The 25,352-nt window shown below is 48.3% G+C and overlaps 1 protein-coding gene across 1 annotated transcript in view; it reads right to left on the reverse strand.

Moving 5' to 3' along the window:
* Positions 1-20,055, reverse strand: part of KTN1 (kinectin 1) — a 78,312-nt gene extending 58,257 nt beyond the window's left edge. The window contains exon 1 of the mRNA XM_059850578.1: positions 19,995-20,055. The gene's annotated coding sequence lies outside the window, so the exon portion shown is untranslated. The remainder of the gene's footprint in view (positions 1-19,994) is intronic.
* Positions 20,056-25,352: the final 5,297 nt, after the last annotated feature.

The raw sequence follows: 25,352 nt of genomic DNA on the forward strand, positions 1-25,352 counted from the left end.
CTGTACCCCTCCTGCTCCCTGAGCTTCCCCAAGAACAGGATCATCTCCCAAATCTGGAGCATGCAGTGATGAGCTCCAGAGCCTCCCCAGGCTCCATCCCTGCTCCTGTCCCCCTCCTGCTCATCAGGGCAAAGCCAAACACGAGCCACACAGACCTTTCCAACCCAAACACTGATCAGAGGAAGACCTCTGAATTTCTGATCAGATCTGACCTCTGAATTGCATCCACAAATCCAGTTTTTCACATAGAAGCACAGTTAAAAAAAAAAAAAAAACTAAATCTAAATAAAAGTCTCAGGGTGTTAACTAGAATTGATTAAGCACACAGGAACAGCAAGCAAAAGCTCTGCTCTGATGGCCATACACTAATTTCTCATCTCAGCCCAGCAAGGGTATTTAAAACTCATCTCAGGAGGATCCCACTGCTGCTGGCTCTATGCAGAATGACAAAACAACATCCATCACACCACCCCCTGTCAAAATGTCTTTATAAAGTGGCATCCTTGCCATGGGGTAAATTGGCAGTGTTTTGGCTCACACACAGCTTCCAGTTGTCCACTGACAATCTACAATTACTAACAGTTCCATCATTTCCACTTGTATTTCTGTATTACACTGAGAAGCCATCTAGGAAAAACCAGAACCAATCTATAGGGGGGAAAAAATTCTATGCCATGCAGAAAGAAACAGGATGAAGAATTCTATTAAAGCAGAAAAAAGCAAATGCTGCATTGACACACCTTCACCTACCAGCTCAACTGCTCCATTTAGTTTTACCATCCTGATTAGGAGACACACTCAAAAAAAAAGCATTTCCCCCCCAGAAGTGCTGCAATGGGACTTTCATCACTTGCAGTTCTGAAGTCTCCAGGGTGGCTGCACCAGCTCCCCACCCACCCAAACCCACAATCCCAGGCAAGGCACTCCCCGCAGCAATCACACTGCACTCCCCCTCCCTACTGCCTACAGAGGCACAGCAACTATAGCTACACTTAAATTTCAAACTATTTGGTTAAATACTCACCTTCCATCTGTATTTGATACTCAACCTGCTCTTGCTCACGTTTCTCAGAGTCCAGCACCCGTGCCAGGCTCCCCCCTTGCAGACATGCTCCCGTCTCACCCCTAAATTCCAGACCTCACAACATCCCTTCAGTCATTCTGAAAAAGGGGAACAAGCTGCATCTGTCCCAGGCCGTGCACAGACCCAGTTACTGTTCCCATCCTGCCTTTAACAAAAGAATTGCACTTTTGTTCCCTACACAGAGCCCGTGCCACAGAAAAATAACTATTTCTGAACTCCAGTGCGCTATTACTGCCTGCACCTGACTTCTCCTGCCAGTTCATGCTGCCCTGGATTTCCTAACCCACCCTCTGCCTTTTTGAATTTAAATCTCAAGTTTCACCCTGTGCAGATACCACATTTCACAGGATATTCATTCAGTTTAGGTCCAGGGGATTAACTTACTTGAGAAGATAGAAATAAATTATAGCTCCATCTGGCTAATGAGTCACTCATAGCTTAGCCCCAGCACATGAGAAGCACAGCTTCTATAAAAGCTTGGGTCCCAAAATGCACATAATCTTCAGGGATTTGTGCCTCTTTGAAAAACTAACATTAAAGGGGGGGAAATACAGGTACCAAGGTGCCTTTTTTTCAATACTAAGTAGTTTAAGAGATACCATGTATGATTTAGCCAAGGCAACAGCTTCTTTAATTGGGATATTTCTCTGGGATTTTCTCAAGCTGGCAAGCAGACTCACATCCAACAGTCACTAGGAACACAGCAAGAAGTCTCAGAGCTGTATCTGGATTCAATAAATTCCTCAAACAGATAACATTATTTTTGTTCTCCCTATTCTGCACGCAGTTTGGAACACGCTCCATATCAGGCAGCTGCAAAGAGGATCCTCTTGGAAACAGCTTCACTCCCAAGCCCTCCTCCCCCAGAGCTTTTCCAGAGATGATGCCCAGCAACTTGGGCAATTAAACCCAGATCTGCCACAGGCAAGGTATGAAATTAAACAAGAAGTTCAGCCACTCCATGCCTATTCCACATTCCTACAGCAAGAGCAACCAGCTCTCTGTGACTTGTTTGTATTACCTGACTAAAGCACTGCTGGGCTCAAGCTCTAGGGAGGGGGGCTGCCAGAAAAACCTCAGGGTAGTTCATTTAACATCAGTGTTGGTACTGCATATGGGAAAACTGCAGAATTATAGCTTAGGTTGGTTTAGTTTTGGGTTTTTCAAACAGCACTGTGTGTTACTGAAAAAACAAGATGGGTTTTTCATGTCTCAAGACAGGACACAAAAGACAGCAGAGCTGCTGTGATGTGACACAAAGAGCTGTGGGAACAGGCAGGGATTTTAGCCATCAAACTTGCTTGAGTTCATTAACACCTGGCTAACTTCAGCAGGTGAGCCACACTGGGAAGGAAGGAGCCCCTGCAGTGCTCAGCACTCCCAAAAACACCCAGTGCAGAGAACACCAGCAAGGAGCTGGCTGCACCCAAGCAGTTTTTACACAGGAGAATTAAGGTATTGCACATAAACCTCACCTGACACCTACATAAAGGAAAGGCACAGCTTCCAGCAAGATCACACACAATCTTCTCCCAGGTCTCTTTAAACTTGCACAGTTTAAAGTCATGCATGAGGCATTCAGCAGCCAGAAAAGCTGAAGGTTCAGATGGACCTGGGAGTTTTGATCCCAGTGGCAAATCAGAAAATTACAGAAGAGAGTCATAGAATATCCTGAGTTGGAAGCTGGACCCACAAGGATCAGAGTTCAACTCCTCATAGACACCCCAACAATCCCACCCTGTGCCTGAGAGTGTGTTCCAAACACTCCAGGAGCTCTGGCAGCCTTGGGGCTGTGTCCATTCCCTGGGGAGCCTGGGCAGTGCCAGCACCCTCTGGGGGAAGAACCTTTCCTGGTATCCAACCTAAACCTGCCCTGACACAGCTCCAGCTGTTCCCTCAGGTCCTGTTGCTGCTCAGGAAGAAGAGTTCAGCATCTGCCCCTCCACTTCCCCTTGTGAGGAAGCTGCAGGCCAGGATGAAGTCTGTCCTCAGTTCATCCCCTCCAGGCTGAACAAGCCAGGTGACCTTGGTCACTCCTCTCATGGCTTCCCCTCTAGACCCTTCCATGGCCCTTGGGTACTCTCCAGTACCTTTCTAACCTTCTTATATTGTGGCATCCACATTACTCAGGGTAAAATTTAACCTACATATTTATATTCTTTTTAAAGAATATAGTTTTATATCTCTATTCCCATGCTCTGTTTACACCAATCCCCCCAAACCCATGACTGGGGGGGAAGCATAATAAACAGCATTTCAAGCTTTGAATTTTTCATTTCAATTCTTGCCCTGACAGCAGGATTTGTGCAGCCACAGGAAAAAGCTGCAGACACTCAAAAACACCAACTGAGCCATTCAGGTGTTAAAACTACTCTTCCCAAGAAGGAGACCTGTTCAAGAGAAGCTCAACAGTGCTTGACACCCCCTCCAAGGTGCTGACAGCAAGAGCAGAGCAAAACTTGTCAATAAATCTTGCTCTCCACTTTATTTCACTGATACAATTAAGCCATTTGCAGAGCACAAGCTCAGTGCTTCAAATACCCTCTAGGTAAATATTTTCCATTCCAAACATGCCACTGTTTGTACCATCTGTTGGGCTCTGTCTGCTCTCAGTCGCTTGATGTTAGTTAACACAGACAAGCTCTTTATTAAATTCCAGAAAGAGTAGCTTTGCTTCAACAAAAGCCTTTACTTTCAGAGGGTTTTTTCTGATACAGCTTCAGAGCCAACACCTGACAAAATGCAGCAGCAGCACCGAGAGGAAGCCGGGAGCACAATAAGGCTGCACCACCTCGCCACCAGCACCAGCAGATGTCCTTGATCTTGTCCCAGTGCCGGCAGCAGGGAGCACCCAGGTACCTCCCACAAGAGGTTTCCATCACAGCCTGGCTGTTTGGGCAAGTTCCTACAAGATAAGGCAGGGCAGGGATTCACCAGGAGGCAGCTGACGCCCTGAAACCACCTGGGCTGGAGGATAAAGCCCAGCACTGGAATTAGCACCGGTGAAAGTGCAGCGAGCAAGCTGGGTTTAGCAGGGGATAAATGCACACACACCTGCTGCTGGCACAGCGCAGGGAAAACCAGGCTCTGCATTCCTCACACTGATATCCCAAACTGCACAGAGCCTGGCACAGCAGAACTCCACTGGGCTCACTAAAGCATGGGCACAAATACACTGATATCAGCAAAAATGTGGCCAGAGGGACCAGGGCTGGCATTGTCCCCTGTGCAGCACCTGCAGTCCTAGGGGCAGTTTTGGGCCCCTCATGAAAATAAAGATGTTGAGGAGCTGGAGCTTGTCTAGAAATGGGAACAGAGCTGGGGAAGGGTTTGGAGCACCAGGGACAGCTGAGGGAGTTCAGCCTGAAAAAAAGGAGGTTCAGGGGGGACCTTCTCACTCTCCACAACTCCCTGACAGGAGGGGGCAGCCAGGGGGGCTCAGGCTCTGCTCCCACAGAACAAGGGACAGGACAAGAGGAAACGGCCTCAAGTTGTACCAGAGGAGGTTCAGTGTGGATATTAGGGAAAATTTCTTCAGTGAAAGGGTGGTCAGGCACTGGCACAGCTGCCAAGGGCGTGGGTGGAGTCCCCATCCCTGGAGGGATTTAAAAACTGTGTGGATGTGGCACTTGGGGACATGGGTTAGTGGTGGCCTTGGCAGTGCTGAAGGAATGGTTGGACTTGATCTTACAAGGCTCTTCCAACCTAAAGGAGTCTATACTGCTCAGCACAGCAAAGTTTTAGGAAACCAAAACATTTCTTGCAGTATTTGTGAGGGGATGTTACTTGGAATAAAAATCAGTGTGCATCAAGACCAGCAAAAAATGTCCTTGGCTCCACCACACTCCAGAAACTGCAAGATTCCCCTTTAAATCACTAGCAGCTAACACACACCCCCCCTACAATCCCCAGAGTTAGACGATAACAAATTATCTTTACACTACCTTTTTCCAAAGTGCCTGTGAGGAATCAAAGGTTTCTTTCTTCCAGCAGGAATTACTCAGCAAGTCTGCATCTTCCCATCGCTACTTCCAAGGAGTCCCTGAGGCTCCCCCAGCTCCTTCCTTCACACATTCATGTACAGACATGCTCTGCCCACACCACCATGAACTATTTGAGAGGCATTTAAACACCCAAGCAGCCAGCTCAGGCTTTTGGGTAAGCATTTCCCCTTTCCCTGCTCTCCACGCAGGCAGGGACCAGATCAGACATTTGCTCTTCAATCACCCCCTGCTTTCGTGCACAGGGAACTGGGAAGTGATACTCCTCAAAATAGGAAGGCATAAAAAAAAAGATCAGAGAATTTTCTCAAAATAATACTACAAATAAGAGCCAAATCTAGCAGACTTATGGCCAAAGCTGAGCTTAGGTTCCCTGTCTGAGCAGCAGTTCCATCTGTCGTGTAGTTTTTGAGCATCAAGGGATCTCCTGCAACATGAGCCCGTCCAAAAGCACAAACCTGGTACGGATTCGAGCCAGGACTCTCGGGTCAGACAGGCAAAAGCATTAAACACACACAACCACACCCTGAAATCTGCTTCTGCCCAGCACCTGGACAGGAGGGAGGGACCAGGCCACACCTGTTTTTATTCTAATTAGCTGTCTGGGAAGTTCACAGGGGTTTGTACAATCCAGGCTGCCGTGACACTTCACAGCAGCTCAGCTTTACCACACACAAAAGCCATTGACACAGCTTTTAAGTGCTGTGCACCTCAACAAAGGCCTTAAGACAGCTATTGTGGTCTAGTGTATAAATAGACATCAACAAGATAATCTTCACCTTGGACCCACAGAAAGCCTCAGGGAGCAGCTACCAGCCCCTAAAAAGCCAGGGCAGGTACAATACAGGTCTGAGCCCAGCTGGGTTTGCTCACTCTAACACAGCTTAATCCCTTTCTGACGCAGGAAGAAGTTGCATTACTGTAAGTGTGTTCATTCTGCACCTACCCCTGGCATGCTCTATTACTTTAACTCAATTAAAACAAGGTCTGAAGCACCCATGGGAATGATGCACTTGACCACCCTCTGGTATAAACGAGGCAGAGCCCCAAATCCCAAGTAAAACAAACAAACAAAAAAAAAATTAGGTAATCTCCTGAGACATTTAGGGCTGCTACATCCCTTTCATCTCCTTACATCCAAGTGTGGAAGGAGATTCTTGGCTGTGAGGGTGGTGAGGCCCTGGCACAGGTTACCCAAAGAAGCTGTGACTGCCCCATCCCTGAAGTGTTCAAGTACAGTTTGGATGGGGCTTAGAGCAGCCTGGTCTACTGAAGGTGTCCCTGCCCATGGCATGGGGTAGAAATCAGATGGTTTTTAAGGTCCCTTCCAAACCCAAATCATTCCATGATCCTATGACAGAGGAAAGCAGGTATGAGCAGTGGCTTCTCAGTACTCAAATTCCTCTCATACCTTCACAGCAATCTGCAAAGAGAAAACAGCTGGAACGAAACATTCTCCCCTTCCCAGAGTATACAGCAAATATAACTATATAAATATACATTCCTGTATTATGAATTCTTGTTAATATTTTAAAAAATAAATGTAAAATAAGAGGAGACAGAAACAAAAGAAGCAAAGGCCTTTAGTCCAGCTTTTTTTTTTTTTTTTGCCTTAGCAGATTCTGTGAAAGTATGAATGGCATCCGAGCACTGGGAATCTAATGCTCATTCAAAAAAACAACCCAGGTTTTTCTACACAAGAGCTGCAAAGAGTCAAGGAGAAAACTCGAGTGGATTACCTGCCTGTGCATCCAAGGAGAGGTAAAACCCCTTTTCTGCACATCCCCAGCAGCAGAGTTTTCCCTCCCTGGGCAGGCACAAGCTGTTCTCCATCTGAATTCAGGGCAGAGCAGCCGCCCTCGGCGCCACAGCGACAGGAAAACCACGACAGATTGCTAAAGAGGATGGCATCTTGTTTATGGGCTGTGTTTCTGAAGTTTGGACATAACTGAGAAGAGATCAGTCTTAATTTATTGCTCGATTCTCTGGATTTCTACCCAACTTTGCCCTTAGCTATACTCACCAGGCAGCTTTTTATCTTATTCACTGGAATTCCTCCACGCACACACAAGGAAGTTTTCAACCTACCACTTGTTCTGCAACTCTTCAGACCACCTGGTGCTAAAGTTTTTCTCCCCAGTTTCTCACTAAGGCAGCCACAGCAACAGAGAAGAAAAAATATCCTCAATATAAGCCTTCAAGGGCAAGCAGGTCACTCAGAGCAGCTTTAGCAGGTCCCTGTAAGTTGGATTTATTAACCTCTGTACCCCCAAACCCTGAGGGTGCAGAGGCTGCCAGAACTACCCCAAATTGAGCCATGCACAGCCCAACAGTGTCACTGCTGCTTTCACCAAGTTTCCACCCACACTGAATGAGGGCTCACAGGAGCTCTGGGAAGGAGGAATGTGTGCATCAAGGTGATGGCACAAGAGGAAGACAAGAAACCTCAAAATAAATGAATTTGGAAAATTTCCTATAGCAATGTATCACCAAAGGTCTTCCTGCAAGAATATATTAAATTCATCTAAGAATACTAATCTTGTTCATAATAAAGTTTCTTTCCACTACAAAAATAAATCACACAAAAGATATTCTTAGTCTGAACACCATAAAAGTGACTTTATCCAGACTTATTTTTGAATGTATATTAAAGGGATAAGAACAGAATTCTTCTGCCAACAAAGACAGGTATTAACCTAAGAGAATCTATTTAGCTTCAGACTTCTTAACCAGACAAGATTTTACTCAAGTGTGCACACGCTGTCCTTTACCCTGTTGCGAAAGGAACAAAAGAAGAGGAAATGACTAATCAAAGCAGCAGCACATTAATATATTTTGGTATGTGGAAAGGGAAAATTGTAGCTGGTATTTTTAACATTCCCAACAGGAGAATGCAGGGCCATGCATACACCAGCCGTGGTGGCTCAGCAGCTCCCAGGAGGGGAAAATAAAAAAAAAAAAGAAAAAAAGTGAAGTTGTGTCCCAAAGAGGAGTTCTATATTTTCCATTTTTCAGTATGAGCTCTGCTGGAATGAGAGCCTGGAAAGGAGGCATGGCTGGGGTCAGCAGCAAGGCCTGAGTGATAACAAGTGCACTTTGCCTGAACTGCAGGGAAAGCCCAGCCTGGAGAAGTGCTCTGGAGGGAAAAGGTGAGAGTTTCTTGGAGCACTGCCACCAGCAAACACTCCTGTAAATCCCACTGCCAGCCTGCTCTGCTGGCTGCCCTCATCCACAAGCTGACAGGAGACAGGGCAAGAAAAGTGTCCCAGGTGGCATCCAGCAAGCCACAGCTCACCCATGTGCCACCCATCCCACACCATGCCAAGCTCAATTCCCCCTCAAAGCTCTCCATTCCTTGCAGGAGCAAAGCACAGCATCTTCACATCTTTCCAGCCAAACCACTGATGTCCCAGTTCAACTGGATTTAACAGCTGGGTTTTAATCCCACACTCCCCCCTCCAGGGGAAGTTCTTTGGGGCAGCCACGGTAACAGGCTTGCTCAGAGCAACAGGGCAGGAGCCTGACTACTGTGATAAACCCAAAATTAGAGCTTCCAAACCCCTTCCTAAAAGGGATCAAAACCAATCAGTCCAGCAACAGCCTGGCACAGCCATTTGTGCAGTGGGATGGCACAGCACAAAAGCTTTGCTCGCTCAGGAAGAGGAGCTGGACTGCTGCCTGTCTGTCCAGCTCCAATTGTTCCCACACTTGATAATTAAGGGCTACAATTCACCCTTTTTCCAATGCCAAACCCCAAAAGGCTCCTAACAAAACCATTCTAAATGGCAAGAGACTGTAATCATTCAGATTCCCTCTCCTTGCTCCAACACTGCTGGATGCAAGGAGACACAGAGAAACTAATATTTAATGTTCTTGCAGAGAGATTTGTGCTCAGCCTCCCCATAACACAGCCACAAGCCTGAAGCTTAAGCAGGTCTTTACCCTGGTATCACAAAATGACAGCCCCAGTCATTCCAGCAACAAGATTTTCCCATTATTTCTGTTCAGTGTGCTGTTCCACACAGCTATACAAAGAGGTTGGACCACTGACAAAAAAAAAAAAGCTTCGTTAACCTCTCAGTGACTCAACAATCCTATTGTTGAACAGCAATGGACAAAAGGAGAAGCCAGCAGCAGACAGATGCTCTCATCTATCCAAATTCCTAGAGGAAAATGAAATTGAGCTGTGCTGGGAACAGGCTGCAAGGCAGAGGAGAGTTGTTAGCTCAGAGAGAAATCAAAACTTCAGTGATTGTGAATTACATCAGGTCTATATGCTTTCATGTGGTTTCTTCTAACTACCTGGAGTCTCAAGACATTATTTATTGCACACATTATGTCTAAGCAGTTGAGTGATTTCAGTTGTCTCTAAAGAGAAAACTGCTGTCAATGTGGCACAGATGTAGCTAAATGAGAGCATCAGAAGGCAGCAAGTGAAACAAGATTGCTGTACCCCATCATCAGACTGAGTCTTGATAATTCTTCAGCTGCAAACTGAGAGGAATCAACAGGGAAGTTCTTTCTTCTTTGTCACCACACACAGTACAATAAAAGAATGGGGGGAAAAGTATCCACCAGTTAAACAACCAAAGTTCACAGAGTGATAATAAATTCCCCAATGTGCCAAGAGTTTAGAAGTCAGGGGCATGCAGTTAATTTCTCAACACCAAGATTTTAAAAGGGCAGCTTCAGTTTAGGTTGGGTGACTGAAGGAACAGAGACTAAACACAGAGAAGTCAAAGTTCCTGTAAGCAGACAGAGGCATCATAAAGGAAATTATCACCAACATGCACAACTACCAAAGTAGAATTTAGGGAGTACTACGAGGCTGGAATTGCCTCCTCTTCAGCCCACGCAGCCTGCCAAGCACTGCATCAGCAGGTCTATTTTTACTTTTAAATACTCTACACCACAGTGGTGGGTCAGAAAGACACAAAAACCCTGGAAAATCCCAACAGCCAGGCTTGAGCAGGCATTACTTGCTACCCTCCCTTCCTCTGGAGGAACAGCTCTGCTGCCCTGAGCTGCACCCCAGGAACAGGACCCTGCCCAGCTTCCTCTGCTCCCACCTTGCAGGGAGGGGCTGAAGCCAGAGGACAATGCTGGCATGGGAACAAATGGGCAGCAAAGGGCCATGGCTGCATTTTGGCTGCAAGTTGGGAAAACACTCTCAATCCTCAATCCAACAAGGTGCTCAGTGCTGTAATGGTCAATCTGCAGCCTCTGCATGGAGCAGGGGCACTGTGTTTTATTTCATCCTTTTGCTGGTAGCAATCAATGAGTTTTAATCCATAGTCACATTAGGAATGATACCTCTAAAGAGGGGTGGATTTCATTTCAACTGAGCATTAAATTTAAAATCATTTGCCAGATTAAAGCACTCTATTTACAAACCCCCTGAACACAGGGAATGTTTAGAGGTATGATTGGACCACAGAAGGTCCTCCTGGTGATGGGGCTTCCTACAGCACTGATATTTTGACTTTTTGCTCCAGCAGAAATTTGCACCAGCTGAAGGCTGAACAAACTTCCACAGTAGATATGAATTACTCTGACTGCTCCATAGCAAAGCTGTCCTTCAACATTTATCCTAAAGCACATTATTATGCAGGCATAAAGACAGCACTTTATATCCAAGCCAGATCCCTCATGCTGTAGAATATGGTGCTGTTAATACTGTTAGAAACAAAGTTTCAAAATGGTTTAGGAACAAAAGAGGCTTTAGAAGCAATCCCTGCAGCACTGGCACCATACAAGTTGCAGCAGTGCATTTCAAAGTACAAACTGCATCATGAGCTGGAACTTCTAACTCTGTTTGAAAGCACAACATGAAATTTTAGAAATTGCTGCTGAACTGTGGTCATTTCCCTGCTGAGGCAGGTGAAGTGTTAAGGCCTTTTTCTGCTCTCCTTTGAGACACTGCACGTATCTCATTTGTCAAGGGCAGCACTAAGAGCTCAGCTCATCATCATCCAAAACACCTCCTGCACTACAACAGGAGTTTCACTGGCCACAGCTCCACTGAGATGCCATCCTTCAGCTTCCACAACAAGGAGATGTGCTCCTGAACAGCACAAAGCTTCTTTTCCCCTTGTTAACCTCTCTGGGCTTCACTGCCCAGTCTGCTGCAGGTACTCACAGCAAGAAATGAGACACAGCTGGTGTCACCTCACAGTGCCATCACCCACACCCTTTAGGCTCTGGCAGGCAGCTTAGGGAAGGTCACATGCTCTCAGCAATCAGTGCAGTGTTTCAGCAGACCCCAAGGCAATACTTGCCTCTTAAAACACCCAGAGGAGGGGACCAGACTCCCCTCCAGCAGCAGGGAAAAGGCTCCAGCTCCTCCCCAGACTTGCTTAACGCTTGAATCACACCTGAGCCACACAGTGAAGGAGCTTTCTTTTACCACCTCCCTCATGCAGCTGTTGATGCCCCAGGGGAGTGAGGCTGAGGGTTGCTAATGCTCCTCTGAGCAGCAGCAGCCCAGAGGATGCTGCAACCCTCCTTACTGGTCCCAGTTCCACAGTCCAGTCCACTGCAAACCCCACATACAGTGCAATTTTGAGAGCTGGACAACACTGCACGAGAACCCTGCAAAAAGTGTGTTCAAAGCACATCTCTGAAGTTTTCCTGGTGCTTTCCACTTGTCACCACAAGGACCAAGACTGCAGGAGTCTCCTAAAGAAACTGGAAACAGTAAAATGCATATTTGAAGAGTTTTTGAGTTCAAGTCAAGAACCCAACAGCCCAGAGTTCTGACCCCAAAACAGCTTCCTAACACAAGCACACACACCCACCCCAACGTGCTCAGCACTGATCTGAACTCAAGAACATGCCAGGTTGTTAAAAAGGACTAAAAATGCTCAGCAACAGAAATGCAGAGTAATTGAGGTCATTTCTCTCACGCTTCTCTGGGTTCTCACTCCCTTTGCTTTGCTGTCCCACAATCTGCTCCTCCTTTGGTGTGCAAGAATTGAACAAACACTTCATTGCAACCACACAGATCTAAACCTACGTGCCTCCAACTTAATTTATCTCTCAAACTATTACTCCAGTAGCCTGTGATGCCAAGCAGGGATTAAAAAATCTACTTAGAAATAGGTACACCAGACCTGAAACCAAAAAATTCTTTAGGCACACAAACAGCATAGGAGAAGAGGTAGAAACTTGGAAGTGGAGGGTGGGGGGCTGAAAAGGCAGGATTGTAATGGAAACATCTGATCAAGAATTTTCACAAGCCTTTAAAACTTCTGAAACCCAACCCCTTCACCAGCACTTCTCACATGCCTCAGACTGCAGACCATGTTATGCAAGTTCTAATTGTGCCTCCACAGCCCTCCCTCCCTCCCACGGGCTCTGCACCCCAGCAAATCCCTGTGTGGAAGTACACTGAGGCAGAGAAGAACCCTCCCACACCTGGCCTGGGGTGCTGCCACCTGTGCAAAGAAAGCCTGGCCTTGTTGGGCATCTTGAACCAGGCTCTAACCCCTTTAAAGCTGCTAAAAAACCCTCTGGCTTTACACACACAAACCAAGCTGTAAAAAGGTTCACTAAATTTAGCATGCAATCCAATCCTAGTGGTAGTGTAGCACAGGCTGAAGATATGGAAGTGACCTTAGGTGAAGGCAACAAGGAAAAAACTCAGTACTCCCATTGAGCTGCCGTGGGAAAGCCCAGAGAACTCAATAAAATCCTAATAAAACCTCCATAAATCCTCCAGGCAGCTTGGTGGTTTCCAAGGCTTTGAGATGCCACCTCCACCTCTCTTTTGGACAATGCTGCTCATTGTCCACATTGGGGACAGGCTTGGGAGGAACCTTCTCAGCACAATTCTCCATGAGCTTGGAGAAGTAAAGCTTGATGGAGCTCCACCACCACTGCTGTAAACACAAAACCAGGCAGCAGGAAGAGAAAAAGCAGCTCAGACCTTTGTCTTTCCATCACAGCTGGAGCCACACGTGCTGCCAACAGGTGTTGAACCAAGCAAAGGTCAGCAGGTGTGACAGGAGATACAGCACTGACTGTAAACTCCATTTTCTGCCAGTTCCCAACACCACAGCCCCTGAGAAGTGCAGACACTGCCTGCTCCAAGGACAGGACACAGAGTCTCCCTGGAGAACAGCAAGCTAAAGGAGGCAAAGGAGTTCCCACCTAGTCCTGGGGGAAAGGGCCCTTCCTGGCACAACACCCTAAACCCCAATCACTTCCCAGATGTGAAAATGCCCTGTAAAAGCTCCAGTGGCTATGAGCTGCTGTAGCCATGGTGATGCTCTCAGGTACACCTGGAGCTGAAGCAGAGAGGAGCAGCAGAGATGCTGCAGCTGGTTTCATGTACCTGTTTTCAGGTCCTCAGACAGAATTAAAGGCAATGCCCAGGTGAAAGCCAAGCTGGGATGTCCACTTGCAACAGTAAGTGATGGTTTAGAGGGCAAAGCAGCACTAAACACCAAGGGAGCCTTTCAAACCAGTTTGGGAGGCAAGAAACAACATCACTAACACTATCCCTGGCCTCCCACCCACACCAGAGAGGACACCCTGAAAGGAAGGGGCACATGGGAACAGTCCTGGTTGCTGCAGTTCCATGTCCCATCACAGAATGGTTTGGCTGGAAGGGACCTTAAAGATCATCCCATTCCAACCCCCTGCCATGGAGCAACTATCCCAGGTTGCTCCAAGCCCTGCCCAGTCTGGCCTTGGACACTTCCAGGGATCCAGAGGCAGTCACAGCTGCTCTGGGCAACCTGTGCCAGGGCCTCCCCACCTGCACAGGGAATAATTCCTTCCTAATATCTAATCTAAATCTCTTCTCTCTTTGTTTAAATCCATCCCCCCTTTTCCTGTCACCATCTGACAATGCAGCTCACCCACCAGCTGACTGCCAGGGGTTCAGGTCACAGATGGGACCAAGACAAAGGCACCACCAGCTGCTCTGCTGGTGACCTCCTGGCATCTTCACCTGCAGGTGCTTCACCTGTGCTTTCCCTTCTGTACAATGGGCAGGTAAGTGCCATGCCAGAGCCTGGCAGCAGCACAAGGCAGGTGCCAGATGGAGAAACACCCATGTGAGCCAAATGCCAGACAGCAGCTTAAACACTCCTGCCATGCAGCACTTCCCACCCAAGGCCTGGGAACCATTCACTTCCTCCAATAAATTGGACTTTTTAATTTGTTGTCATCAAGTGCAGACTTTCCAACTCAAAACCCCACAGCAAATTGGCTGGGAAAGAAAAGTAGTCATGGCCAGTGGTCAGATCAAACCAGTAATAATGAAATTAGGAGCAGACTGATATTATAGGTTCTCTTATGAGTCAGTCATGATCCAGTCCAGTCCTGGTGAGCTCCCTGAAGAGCTGCACCTTGTGCAATAGCTTAGTCATCATCTTCCTTGACAGCTACGCACTTACAAACACATTTTGAGTCCACTCACATTTTCCCAGGAAAATTTTCCTCTCTGCCCTACTACAGGCAGGACAGAGCAGAGCAGTGCCAGCCTAGGAGTGGGCAGCTTGTCCCTTGCAGGGGAGGAGATAAAACTTTTATCTCCCAGACTCAACAACTTCCTTCCTGTGTGGTAGCAGGCGGACAAAAGACACCTTTTCACACCACAGAAAGGAATGAGATGTACTAAAATTTGTCACAACCCTGAAATAAAATACCCTGCTTACCATTTTCAGGCCATACAGGAGAGTGTAAAACAGAATTAAGCCAGCATTTCTCCTACAAGGAACTTGCAGGGTGGGATTTGGAAGCAAAAGAATAAGGAGCCCAAAATAACTCTGGTTGAGTTTATATTGCTCTGGCAGCTAAGCAAAAGTTGATAACACTGGACTGAGGTACTTCCCCTCTGCAGGATGAGAGCTGGATTGTTTTTGGAAGCACCATGAATCACGGGCATAAATATACCAGGCTTTAAGAGCCTCTGACACCCACGTAATTCTGAACTCCAGCTTGATTTTCCCTGGGTCATTCAACACATGCTCGGCGAGCTGGACACCAGACAGGCAGGCTGAGAAGGTCACCTGTTCAATTAATAGGTGTAAACCCAAAATCAGAACTTGTTTTTTGCTGGATAACATGAACACACCTCTTCTGAGAGAAAAAGAGCCTTCCCTGATGCTCCTCCATTAGTCATTCAACTGCAACTTGAAGGAAAACAGGAGTTTTGCTCTATTTCCTCAACTTCACAGCATAAAAGGGCTTAAAGATGCTTCCTGCAGCAGGGGAGCTGTGATGCAGCAGCTCCAGCAGTGCAGTGATTTGCAGGATTGCCTGGCTGTGAGCAGATCCAGACAAGGAAGCCAGGCAGAGGGATCAGCCAGAAGGAAGAGTGTCCAATGGAAAAAGAGAAAAAAGCCCTGCAAGAAGAGCTGTTCCCTGTGTTTCACTACCACTGAAAATCCTGCCCACCTGAAAGCAAAGAGCTGTAAATGCAAGCAGAGGACAACACTATTTATAATAGGGATTATCAGTGCAACAAAAGGAGTAGCTTGTCCACATGACTGAATTACAGACACTTTCTCCAAGATACAATGCAGCCCCAGTGATGCACAAGCAATGATGAGCTTTCATCTGAAACAGAAAAAATGTTATTCCTCTGAATTTTCATGGGAAGAAAAGGGGAAGAAACTACTTTTACTTCTCTTCAGTAACAGCAGTTTAGAGCTGTGGATTGTGGTAAGTAAGCAGAGTGGTCACAAAGCACAAACAAAACCAGAGCATTGCAGAAAAGAAGGAGGAGAGCTGGAAAGAAATAACTCTGATTACCCCACAAACCTTACAGCTCCTTTCCCTCCCACCCCACACTCATTCCACAGCAAAACTCAAGGCTTGAAGCACCCAAAAAGCTTGAAACTACTTTAAGCCACAAAGCTTGAAACTACTTCTCTGCACCACATAGTGGCAAGGAGATAATGTTCTTTATCTGTGTTAGTGCAGTTAGAGATTGTTTCCAGAGTTTTCATGTAATGGACACCATTCATTTTTTCCCTGTTTTCTACAGTATCTAAGAGACTTTAAAAAAAACTCCTCACCTCTAGTTAAATTGGAAGCATTAAAAAGGATCATGAGATTTGCATTCTTTAGCACTTCAGATTATTAGAGTTTCCACTGCCATGACTTCCCCTTCCAACTCCACACCCAAGCTCCAATTAAAGAATCTTCGTACTTGGGTGGACTTTGGTATTTCTTGTACCAGGACACTGGAGCATCCAGGCTGACAAGATGGCCAAGGCAGAAGAATTTATGCACTCCCAGGAGATCTTGTTTAATTTTGCTTTATGGAGAGGTCCTGCACCAAGCCTGCCCTCTGCCCAGGACCTATATTTAGGGACTGAGCTGACCCGACAGTGCCCCTGTAAGCTCATTTATTGAGATTCACTTATTCATTCTAATATAATCTAATTAGATGCAGCAGTCCTGTACACAGGCATGGCAGTGACCAGGAGAGGACGAGTTCAAACACAGGGAACCCAGCCTAGGTGCTACTTAGTTCTCACAGAGAGGGGAAAAAAAACCTCTTGCAGAGGAATGGCAGGAATTACAGATGGCTGTGCACTATCTCAGAGCAGCACCTGGATCCACTCTGCTTCTTCCCTCCACCAGGTAAAAAACAATTCCTCAGCTGGAAGCAGCAGGGTCCAGATCAATCCATGGTGCTTATCCATGAAAGGGCTGCTGCTCCTGCTCTGACATCTAAAATGGGGGCAAAAAAAAAAAAAAAAAAAAAAAAAGCAGGAATCAGTCTCTAAGGCAGTGCCCACGCCAGCAGGCACAGATGTGTTCCCAAACTGCAGACCACAGGCATCAGCCTGGAAAAAGTGCCAAAGAGTCCACATTGTAAGAAAATACTTTAAAGGCTCCATTCTGGCAAGAAATAGGATGTTTTCAAAGCTCCCAAGTACCCTCTCTCCTGCCACCAGCTGTAGCTCAGGCATGCGAACAGGAAGAAGCTTTTACATTTCTAAAAACACAAATAAATACTTCTTTTTTAAAAAAAAGTCTCCATGTGTTTTATTTGCTTGGACATCTTGTATAACATGAGAGGAGAAGCAGATTCCTAGGAGTCATGGGCTGGTAATTCTCCAATTTATCATCTCCATAGTTTATGCACAGTCATTAACAAGAAGTGATTTGTCTGGGACAGATTTAGCCCAGCAACTCCCCGTCTCATTAGCCTGAAACAATCACCCGAGGAATGTCAAAAAGTTTGTGAGCTTAGTGCAGCAATCTGCCCCCTCCAAAATATCCCTTCTTTTAAAAATAGCCCAATCCTGTTGCTTTGCCAATGCAGAGCAGGAAGTGCTGAACACAGATGCATACAATTCCCTTTATATTAAAAAGGTTCTGATGGGTAAAGGCAAAAGGTTGTCACTGACAAGGAAATCCTGAGAATATCGATAAGACAACAACTCAAGGAGACTTAAAGACTTCGACTTGTTTAACCTATGAAAACAAGGGGTCAAGAGGGGATCCAGTTGCTCTAATTACATCAGGGAGGGAAAACAGTCATTTAAACCAAATGGAAACACTAGAACCAAAAACAAATCACACAAACAGGCCACGAGCACCGAGAGGATGGAAATTCAGCAACTGCTCGAGACTTCAAGGAGGTTCTCCAACAGCTCTCCTGCAAAGATGGAGAAAGAATAAACTGATCAAGTTTCACCTTGGAAGCAGTTGTTTTATGAAAGGCATCCACAGCACGGATGGTGCTAAAAACAGGGAAACTAAACTTGATTTGGGTTGCTGCCACAGCTTTTAGAGTGAAGAGCAGGATGAAGAATTACCTCCTCCTGCTGCCACTCTGCCTTCTGCTTCCTCCCCATCCCTGCAGGACAGCACAGGGGGCATTCACACTATTTACTCAGGCACATCACTGGGCTATGACCAGGGAACTAAACTTGGGAGCTGAAGCCTCACAAAGTCAATGGTGAGAGGTGGGTGCCTTGGCAGCAGCACGGGAAGGGATTAGGAGCAACCAAGTTTGATGCTTAAAATAAAACACATGTCCTGTCCCCTGTGTCCTCACACTTTAGGGTCTTGAGTGTAGCTTAAACACAGACCTGGCCATCACCTCTGAAATTCACAGGGAATTCCAGTTCCTAAGGGATTTTTTCAGCCCTAGGTTTACAGCACCTAGGGTCAAGAATGATTAGACATTTTCAAGCCATAACCACCAAATCTCCAACAGCAAGAGCAGATGACGCAAATGAAAGCTGTAACAGAGCTAACCAAGCAACACCACAGCTTTACACAGGCTTGAGTAAGTCCTTCCCTTTTCTTCAAGGGGTTTCAGAAACAAAGTAGTCATCAGGTCTGTGACGGTGGGTAAAGGATAAAATCAAAATCTGTGTCCTTCAGATCCTACTGCTGCTATTTCTGAGAGCAGCTAGAAGAGGTGGTAGGAAAAAAACTACCAAAAGAGATATTTGGTAATAACTCTACCAGAGAATTAGTGTTTCTTTCCAATCCCCAACCTTTCACTGCTGCAGTTACACACAAAAGTTATTTTAATCACAGTATGCAGAAAGCAGCATCAGCATATGAGGCAACAGAAAAAATATGTGGTAAAGCGAGTTGCATGGCCTGTTGGAGGGCAGAAATTACAGCACAGTTACAGGCAAGAGGTCCACGAGGCAGAGAAATGCTTCCAGCCCAAACCACACAGGAGGATGATAGTGATCCACAGAGAGAAAAGGCAAGGAAAAACATCTGAAAGTAGGTGGAACACAGGAACTGAATCCCTTCTCAACTTTTGCAGCAACCAGTTCAGACTGCCCACTGAGAGATTTTTGCCTTGTCATAGGTAAAGAGATATTAAAAAAATGGTTATGTCAACTAAATGCATTTGTGTCGGTGGACAGAGGCAGCAATAGAAATACTAAAGGAACATGGGGAAAAAAGGGAGAATTTTAAACAGAAAAGAGCTACAGTGGGGTATCAGCTCAGCTCCTCTTCCACAAAGTGAGAAATTATCTTCGAGGTTTTCTAACAGCGACCGCAAAATACAGAGCACTACCTTAGCGGGGGTGTGGGGGGAAAAAAGGTCATAAAATGACAAACCTAAAGCACACGGGTGGATGCACATCACTGGAGAGCAGAACTTGTCACTGTCTAATGCAGAAAAGACACTAAGCTAAGTTATTCTTAATAACCACCTACTCAATTAAAATACTTCATCAGCTGAAGGCAGCCGGGTACAAAAGGTGCAGCTTTGGCACCTTAACTCCTCTTTCCTTCTCCGTAACTCGCAGGCTGGAAGAAGGGAGTCAGCCGTGAGCAGAGGAGAGGAGATGGGGGCATCAACACCTCCAGGGTTAACAGAGCTGCACACAACACGTACCGGGGCTGGACCGAAGGGCACGGGCAACCTCAGGAATGAAACACCACTGACAACATCACCTGCGAGGGTGGGGAGCAGCATTTGCCAGCATCTGACACCCGCACGGCCACCCGAGGCGGCCCGGATCGCGGTAATGAAGCGCAATGCTCCTTAAAGCTCCTACGGCCACCCGGGCGCTGCAGCAGCAGCCGCCTCTGGCCAAACCTCACCCGGGGCTCCGACAGCCCCGGGGAACGCTCCAAACCCCATTGCGGGCGGCAATTGTCGCCCAGCCGCCCCTCGGCGGGCGGTTTAACGCAGCGGGCTCCGGGAGCACCGCGGACACGGCGTGCTTGCCCCGCTTCACCCGGCTCCGGGGAGATGCGCTCGGGAAGCACCGGAGCCCCACCGGAGCCCCCCGAACCCCGCCGGCCCCAGGGCAGCGGCCTCTCCCCGCCGTGGGGCCGCGCCCGGACCACCCCCCCCGGCCGGGCCGCAGCCCCGGGCCCGCCGCGGCCTGGGCCCGCCGCCCCTCGCCGGGAGGGCCCGGCCCCGCTGAGGCCCGCGGCGCTCCCCGGGCGGGACTCACCGAGACGGCGGCGGGCAGGGCTGGGCCGTGCCGGGCCGGTGCTGCGCGGCGCGGGCGGCAGGAAGGGGAGGAGGCGGCCCCGCACGTCCGCCGCGCCTGCGGCCGCCCCCCCGCGCGTTAAAGGCACCGGCACCGCCCCGGCCGGGAGCCCCCGGCACCGCCCGGCCCTGCCCGGCACCGACCGCGGCCGCAGCCCAGCCGCGGGGGAGCCCCGGGAGCGGGGAGCGCCCGCCCGGCTTTGCCACGTGTGTGGGTGCATCACCCGCAGCCCGTCGTGCGCTGGGGGATCGCCCCCCGAGCTCCCCACGTGCGGATCCCTCACCTCGTCCTGAGGCTCGCCCACCCACGTTATCCCCACGCGGGGATCACCCACCCACGTTATCCCCACGCGGGGATCCCCGGGGATCACCCACCGAGGCTTCCCCCATACGGGGATCCCAGGGATCACCCGAGACTCCCCCCACACGGGGATCCCCGGGATCACCCACCCACGTTATCCCCACGCGGAGATCCCCGGAATCACCCACCGAGGCTCCCGCCATACGGGGATCCCCAAAGACCACCCACCGAGGCTCCCCCAACGCAGACATCCCAGGGATCACCCACCGAGGCTCCCCCCATGCGGAGATCCCCAGGGACCACTCACCCACGCGGGGATCCCACCACCCCCTGCATCCTCCATACTGCAATCTCTCACTTGTTCCCGAGGATCGCCTACCTAGACTTCCGCCAGGCAGGGATCCCCAGGGATCTCCCCACCACACCCCACCCACGGACAGGGATCCCCCACTCAGACCCCCCCGGAGGGATCCTCCCATGCAGGTTTCCCACACGCAGGGAACACATCCACGCAAACCCCACCCGAGCGTGGGAATCACCTCCCGCACGCAGGTCAGGTTTCCCCAGGTATCTCCCCACCCGTGTGCGGGGCCATTCTCCGCAGACCTGCCCGATGCAGGGATCCCACTGCCCGGGCTCACCGGGCACAGGGATCGCCCATCCAGCCCCCCAGTTCCAGCCAGTTCCCACCATTCCCTCTCCACCCCCTTTCCCGGAGCTGATACAGGTGCGGGATCCCAGGGGCCCAAGGCCAGCAGAGCACGCCCCAGAGCCTCCTCCAGGACATGAAAGAGACCAGACACCTCCTCATGACCAGGAACAGGGCTTGTCCTTCAATTTCCCTTAAATGTCTTAAAAGTGCCCGGCAGCCCTGCCTGCAGCACAGACATACCAGGGGCTTATTCAGTGACATCCCAGCAAGCTGCGGAGTCTGCAGGGAGGGAGATTAACTGGACTTTTTCGGCTCTGACTTCTTAGAGCCCCAAGTTCTTCTTCCTTTTGACGTGGATCCTTCCCAGGGCAGATTGCTTTCTCCTGCCGGAGCTCAGCGGCTGACCACGGCTCTGTGGGTACCCACGGGGATGGAAACTGTTGCTTTCTCAGTTACTTGGGGACAGCGAAACAGCCCAAGAAGCCACCGAGGGCACCAGTCCAGCTCCATCGCTGGAGGAATGACATTAACCCTCAGCTTCCCGGAATCCCAAACACGTTGGGGAAAACACAAGAAAATGCAGATTTTTTGGCTCAGCAGCACGGCTGAGCCAGGGGTGGCTGCGGGGAAGTTCTGGGGCTGCTCAGGTATCCCCAGGGTGGGATTGCAGCCGGCAGAAGGGAGTTAGCCCAGCAGGGGTGCTGGCATCACCCCAGGGCTTTGCACCCTCCCATCATTTCTTCTGACCTCCGGCAACGAGGAGCCTGCTTCGACTTCCAGGCCCTGTTGCTCAGAGCAAGCCATTTGTTTATTTGTCCCACAGCATCTTTGAGAAATCACCCGCTCCGCAGCACTCGCTATCAAAGCGGGATTCGCACGGAGCTGCGGGGAGAGCTCAGCATTCCCCTCCTGGCCAGCCGAGCGTGGCACTCAGCTGCAATCCCGCCGCATTCCCAAACTCTCCGGAGCAGACAAAGGCATGAGGTGGATGCTGATTGAGGGAAGCTGTGCTTTTGCCTGGGAGGTGGAGCGGGCCCGGAGGGGTGCCCACGGGGGTGTGGAGGCGGCCGGACACTTGGGATGGGTGACCAGCCATCAGCTGGCCAGGCAGCGTTTTGCTGCTTCATCCCGGAGCTTCCCTGGCTCAGCACATCCCAGCCGGTCACTCGGCTGCTGAGAGCAGCACATGATCCAGCCAAAGGCAGCATCCCCACCCTGAGCTTCCAAGGTGAGAATTTAAAGCCAAATCTTCCTAATATTAACCATTCCAGGACTGGTGGCAGGGCTCGGCAGCAGCAGATTCTGCAGATGTTTAATTGCTTTTGTGCACATTAGAGTTTTCCAGCTGGGATCAGAGCAAACCACGGCCTCCCAGGAATGGGATTTGCTGCCTCACGGTGGATGAGGGTCCTGCCAACAGATAAAGACTGGGGGCACGAGTCTGGGAAGGGCATTGGAGGGAGAGAGCTGGAATGCTGGCAATGGAAGAGCAGAGAGTGCAAATCCAGCTGCTACAGCTACACAAGGGACAGGCAGCGATCTCTGCTCTCTGTGACAGTGACAGGACCTGAGGGCACAGCTGGAGCTGTGCCAACAGAGGTTTAGGTTGGATATCAGGGAAAGGTTCTTCCCCCAGAGGGTGCTGGCACTGCCCAGGCTCCCCAGGGAATGGGCACAGCCCCGAGGCTGCCAGAGCTCCAGGAGAGCTTGGACAGCACTGCCAGGGATGCCCAGGGTGGGATTGTTGGGGTGTCTGTGCAGGGCCAGCAGTCAGACTCATGATCCTTGTGTGTCCCTTCCAACTCAGGATATTCTCTGATTCTATGATTCAGAACTTTCTCCTCTTCTTCCTTCCAAGATTCAGAGTTGATTTCCTTGCTGGGTGGTCACTGCTTGCTCTGAAGGATTTCAGCTGAGAACATTCCACTTCCTACCAGCTCAGAAGTCTCTGGTCCTTCACATCTTACAGATTTGCCACAATACCACAGCATAAAGGACCTGAAAATGCTTTAAAATCCCATGTCAGATACCATTACCCAAAACATAAACTATCTCAGTTGTGTGGATTGGGAAACCTGGTGGAAAACCTCACCAGAGAGCCAGCCCTGTGCCAGGCAGCCAGGCAGGCAAATGGTGCTGAATGTCCTGACTGCAGGGAGGAAATAATGCAAATTTTAAAAAAGCCACTGAAATCCCACTCACATTAGGCAGCCACTCATGGGCAAAAAGAAAAGGTTTTAAAATTCTGCAGGAGCCCCAGTTCATTAGTTTTGTCAGGAATTTTGCTGTCTCAGATCACAGGGAAAAAGCCCTCAGATCTGTGGGCTCAGAGGAAGCCCAAGAGAAAGGCAAGCTATGCACTGAGCAGGGCTGTAAGTCATGGGGGCTGATTATTGTTAATTTAGCATTTTATATAAGAATGTGAGAGATCCTTATCAAAGCCTGAAACAAACGCCCTGCATGTTTCAACACCTCACTGAATCCAGCTAGGGGGAAAAAAAAAAAGACCAAATGCTGGATTTTCTCTCTCTCTTTGCATTAAAATTTTTTTATACTATTTATAAGCATGAATCCCTGCAATAGACAGGAAGTGGAAATTAATAGATTATATGCTCATGTGCCAAAAAACATTTCAATTGCTGCTAAAGAAGATCACAAAAATGACTACAATTTTCTTCTCAGAGTAGTCAACTAGGAGTAACTCCATTGTGGAAACTTGAGCTATATGGAAAAAGATGTTTGATCCAATTAATCTGTAAGGGAATAAAAATAAATCTGTCCTAAGCAGCATCTGTCAGCAGAAATGACACTGGAAATTCTTGCAAGAAGAGTAAAAGCTTATAATAAAAAAACAACAACCTAAACCATGACATTGTATGTGAGCAGGATGAAAATCCATCAGGCTACTTCCAGTCTCCACACAATCCCCACACTACCACAATGTAGATTTGCTGTTAATTAAATTGGGATGGTCACATTTTGTACTGCTGGAAATGCAGTTAATTAAGTGAATTGTTCAAAACTGTTTCAGAGCTCACTGGAAAAAAAAATTTATTTAAAAACTACAGTAACCTTCCCTATTTGGATTTCATCATTGTAGCAGAGTACTGAAAAGCCCAAAATTTGGTTTAAAACTGGACTACTCAATTTTATCATATTCAAAGTATGAGCAGCACAATTAGAGACACCCAGAGAGCTGAGTGCCCACCTCAGTGACTGACAGCTTCAGAGTGATCACACTGAAATCATGATTTCTGCCAGTTTCCCTTGAGGCTCTTCAGTCCCCACCTCCCAGCACAGGCTCGACACCAGCCACTCCCAGTTTGCAAAGTAAAGCAGAAATCAAAATGGGAAAATCCCTCTCCTGCCCTCCCCAGGCTGCTGTTCCTGCTCCAGACACCCAAACCAGACCCTGAAATGCTGTGGTTTACACCCAGCTCAGCAGCAGGAATTGCTGCCTGATGCTGTAAGTGCTGCATCCCATCCAGCTCTCCCAACTGCACAACCTCCCCTAAATGCCCCAGGACAGAGCCCTCCCAACCATCCTGTGTACTCACACATGCCAGCAGAACAAAACAAGCACCTAAATCCCTGCAAATCAGGGCCTGCCATCACTCTGAATAATCCCTACTCAGTTTCAAGTCAATTATTATTCCTACACATGCATCATATGGCTTTAATTATCTTTTTTTTTTTCCCCAAAAAAAAGTTTAATTTTGACCAATAAGCAACAGCTTTAACTGGAAGCCCTCACTGTAAAAGAAAACTTATTTGCTGTGACTGCAGCAGGTCATCAGGTCTGGGCCACAGAGGTGGAATTTAATTTCTAATCTGGAGATCTCAAGCCTTTGGTATCAGATAGAGCTAAAGGGATCACAGGGAAGCTGGACAGAAAAGCAGCTTTCCAAGCAGCACAATAATAACCATGCTTTGAATTCCCATGAGAATGCTATTTCAAAGCAAGTTCCAAATTGTCTTCTTTTTTGGTGGCATCCTAGCAGAAGATGATTTTTTAAGAGTGGACATTGTTAAGTAAAGCAAATGCAGAAATGACACAGAAAACACCTTGTCTCCTGTAAAACACTGCCTGTGTGGTGGAGCAGTGACAGCCCAAACCCTTTTCTCCCATTCATCATTCACAGCACCTGCTCATTATTTATGCTGTTCTACATTAATCTAGGGCAGGTTTAAATGAATACTCTTCTTCATCAATTCCTATGGAATGAAGGTGTTTTCCTTTGCAAAGAAGAACCTTTGCAACACCAACACAACGTGTCCCTCCTCAGCACCTGAAACGTAGCAGGATGGACAGCAAACAGAATATGAAGTGAGAAATGGGGAGAGTGGGATTTGCAGGGTCCTCAGGA

This window comes from Haemorhous mexicanus, chromosome 6 (assembly GCF_027477595.1).
Source record: "Haemorhous mexicanus isolate bHaeMex1 chromosome 6, bHaeMex1.pri, whole genome shotgun sequence".
NCBI lineage: Eukaryota > Metazoa > Chordata > Aves > Passeriformes > Fringillidae > Haemorhous > Haemorhous mexicanus.